Genomic DNA, 4,106 nt, shown 5'->3' on the forward strand with positions numbered 1-4,106 from the left:
CCATTGCTACTCCTATTGCTACAACTACAACTCCAACAGATACCACCATTGCTACTCCTATTGCTACAACTACAACAGATACTACCATTGCTACTCCTCTTATTACAACTCCAACAGATACTACCATTGCTATTCCTATTGCTACAACTACAACTCCAACAGATACCACCATTGCTACTCCTATTGCTACAACTACAACTACAACAGATACCACCATTGCTACTCCTATTGCTACAACTACAATTCCAACAGATACCACCATTGCTACTCCTATTGCTACAACTACAACAGATACCACCATTGCTACTCCTGTTGCTACAACTCCAACAGATACTACCATTGCTACTCCTGTTGCTACAACTAGAACTACAACAGATACCACCATTGCTACTCCTACTGCTACAACTACAATTCCAACAGATACCACCATTGCTACTCCTATTGCTACAACTACAACAGATACTACCATTGCTACTCCTGTTGCTCCAACTACAACTCCAACAGATACCACCATTGTTACTCCTGTTGCTACAACTACAACAGACACCACCATTGCTACTCCTATTGCTACAACTACAACTCCAACAGATACCACCATTGCTACTCCTGTTGCTACAACTCAAACAGATACCACCATTGCTACTCCTGTTACTACTACGACAACAGATACTACCATTGCTACTCCTATTGCTACAACTACAACTCCAACAGATACCACCATTGCTACTCCTATTGCTACAACTACAATTCCAACAGATACCACCATTGCTACTCCTATTGCTACAACTACAATTCCAACAGATACCACCATTGCTACTCCTGTTGCTACAACAGATACTACAATTGCTACTCCTATTGCTACAACTACAACTCCAACAGATACCACCATTGCTACTCCTGTTGCTACAACTCAAACAGATACTACCATTGCTACTCCTGTTACTACTACTACAACAGATACCACCATTGCTACTCCTATTGCTACAACTACAACAGATACTACCATTGCTACTCCTATTGCTACAACTACAACTACAACAGATACTACCATTGCTACTCCTATTGCTACAACTACAACAGATACTACCATTGCTACTCCTCTTATTACAACTCCTACAGATACTACCATTGCTACTCCTATTGCTACAACTACAACAGATACCACCATTGCTACTCCTGTTGCTACAACTCCAACGGATACTACCATTGCTACTCCTGTTGCTCCAACTACAACTCCAACAGATACCACCATTGTTACTCCTGTTGCTACAACTAGAACTACAACAGATACCACCATTGCTACTCCTACTGCTACAACTACAATTCCAACAGATACCACCATTGCTACTCCTATTGCTACAACTACAACAGATACTACCATTGCTACTCCTGTTGCTCCAACTACAACTCCAACAGATACCACCATTGTTACTCCTGTTGCTACAACTACAACAGATACCACCATTGCTACTCCTATTGCTACAACTACAACTCCAACAGATACCACCATTGCTACTCCTGTTGCTACAACTCAAACAGATACCACCATTGCTACTCCTGTTACTACTACGACAACAGATACTACCATTGCTACTCCTATTGCTACAACTACAACTCCAACAGATACCACCATTGCTACTCCTATTGCTACAACTACAATTCCAACAGATACCACCATTGCTACTCCTATTGCTACAACTACAACAGATACTACCATTGCTACTCCTGTTGCTACAACTACAACAGATACTACCATTGCTACTCCTGTTGCTCCAAATACAACTCCAACAGATACCACCATTGTTACTCCTGTTGCTACAACTACAACTACAACACATACCACCATTGCTACTCCTATTGCTACAACTACAATTCCAACAGATACCACCATTGCTACTCCTGTTGCTACAACTACAACAGATACTACAATTGCTACTCCTATTGCTACAACTACAACTCCAACAGATACCACCATTGCTACTCCTGTTGCTACAACTCAAACAGATACTACCATTGCTACTCCTGTTACTACTACTATAATAGATACCACCATTGCTACTCCTATTGCTACAACTACAACAGATACTACCATTGCTACTCCTCTTATTACAACTCCAACAGATACTACCATTGCTACTCCTATTGCTACAACTACAACTCCAACAGATACCACCATTGCTACTCCTATTGCTACAACTACAACTACAACAGATACCACCATTGCTACTCCTATTGCTACAACTACAATTCCAACAGATACCACCATTGCTACTCCTATTGCTACAACTACAACAGATACTACCATTGCTACTCCTGTTGCTACAACTCCAACAGATACTACCATTGCTACTCCTGTTGCTCCAACTACAACTCCAACAGATACCACCATTGTTACTCCTGTTGCTACAACTACAACTACAACAGATACCACCATTGCTACTCCTATTGCTACAACTACAACAGATACTACCATTGCTACTCCTGTTGCTCCAACTACAACTCCAACAGATACCACCATTGTTACTCCTGTTGCTACAACTACAACAGATACTACCATTGCGACTCCTATTGCTACAACTACAACTCCAACAGATACCACCATTGCTACTCCTGTTGCTACAACTCAAACAGATACTACCATTGCTACTCCTGTTACTACTACTACAACAGATACTACCATTGCTACTCCTATTGCTACAACTACAACTCCAACAGATACCACCATTGCTACTCCTATATCTACAACTACAGCTCCAACAGATACCACCATTGCTACTCCTGTTGCTACAACTCCAACAGATACCACCATTGCTACTCCTGTTGCTACAACTACAACAGATACTACCATTGCTACTCCTGTTGCTACAACTACAACAGATACTACCATTGCTACTCCTATTGCTACAACTACAACTATAACAGATAATACCATTGCTACTCCTCTTACTACAACTCCACCAACTGACATCAGACTTCCTATGAAAGGTACAATCTGTTGTAATTTACATAGCTTGATACAATGAAAGAAATTAGAACAGAGTAGCCTTTATCGTCATCACTTCCAGGGGCGGCAGAAGGCAGCCAATGATTTTCTTGGGCAGTGTTAATACCCTCTGCGTAGCTTTCCTGTTCTCAGTTGTGGCGCCTGCTTCCCAAACACCTGGGCAGCAGGAGAGTACACTCTCCACTGAGGAGCGGTAGCAGGCCAGAAGCAGCTTCTGGTCTTATATAAGTCTTATTCTTATCAAGTCCATCAATACATTTCATTTCTGTTTGATACAAAACTAAAGAATTTTTTTTAAGATGAAAATAATTATTATTATTTCATTTGCCATTTCCAGATGTGCAGAAGAGGACTGTAGTGAGGCTGAGAATGAAAAGCAGTGCTGATCTGACAGATCCAAACATCAGGGATCAAGGGCTGCAGCAGGTACAGGAAACAGATGTGTTTGCTCTGCTTTTAAACACCTCTACTCCATTTTCTTATCAGCTCTCAGCAACTCAAGCAACAAATGACGCCATTTTCTTTTTTTATATGTTGTGTATTCAGCTGGAGGCCTCTCTTCAAAATCAGGTCTCTGGTGTTGTTAGACTGCGTTGGAGGGACATCAGCTGTTAAAAGCAACAAAAGGAAGGTACGGATCCTAAATAACATATTTACACCATGTCATAAGTGACCCATATATGGTTATGTTTTATTTTATCCATATGCTAAATAAAGAAGTTTTCTGTAAGTAGAAGAAGCAAAATTTCATGGCTTGTTTTATGTTTTGATTAATTCAGCGTCTAATCTAAATTGAGCTACAGATCTGTTTAGAATTCACTAATGTCCTATCTGATATTAACAAGTGGTGGATAATCCTTGAGGCCAGGATGAGGGACTTTTTTAGGTTTTACATCACCTGTTTTCAGAGAAAAAACATAAATAATTTCATAATATCAGGTTCACCAATCTTGTTTTCCAGCGGCAGATACGTGTGTGGAGGACAGCGATTTACTCTAAAAGAGGACTGCAGAGAAGATCTGACATCAGGAGCAGGAAAGCTATGATGATGTTTGCAAACCTTTAGCTTGCATTCTTAATTATTTTGAGTGGATTTAGATAC

General features: G+C 40.5%; 1 long non-coding RNA gene across 1 annotated transcript; it reads left to right on the forward strand.

The window, feature by feature from the left end:
* The first annotated feature begins 3,371 nt into the window (after window positions 1–3,371).
* On the forward strand, window positions 3,372–4,098 carry LOC147333328 (uncharacterized). Its single transcript, XR_015125365.1, has 3 exons — window positions 3,372–3,430; window positions 3,551–3,635; window positions 3,966–4,098. It is a non-coding gene; the product is annotated as an uncharacterized LOC147333328 (long non-coding RNA).
* The last annotated feature ends 8 nt before the right edge of the window (window positions 4,099–4,106 follow it).

This window comes from Aulonocara sp. 'chitande type north' Nkhata Bay, linkage group LG3 (genome assembly GCF_057382095.1).
Source record: "Aulonocara sp. 'chitande type north' Nkhata Bay isolate Kocher_YH1m ecotype deep benthic linkage group LG3, A_spYH_male_GT1.1, whole genome shotgun sequence".
In the NCBI taxonomy this organism is placed as follows: domain Eukaryota; kingdom Metazoa; phylum Chordata; class Actinopteri; order Cichliformes; family Cichlidae; genus Aulonocara; species Aulonocara sp. 'chitande type north' Nkhata Bay.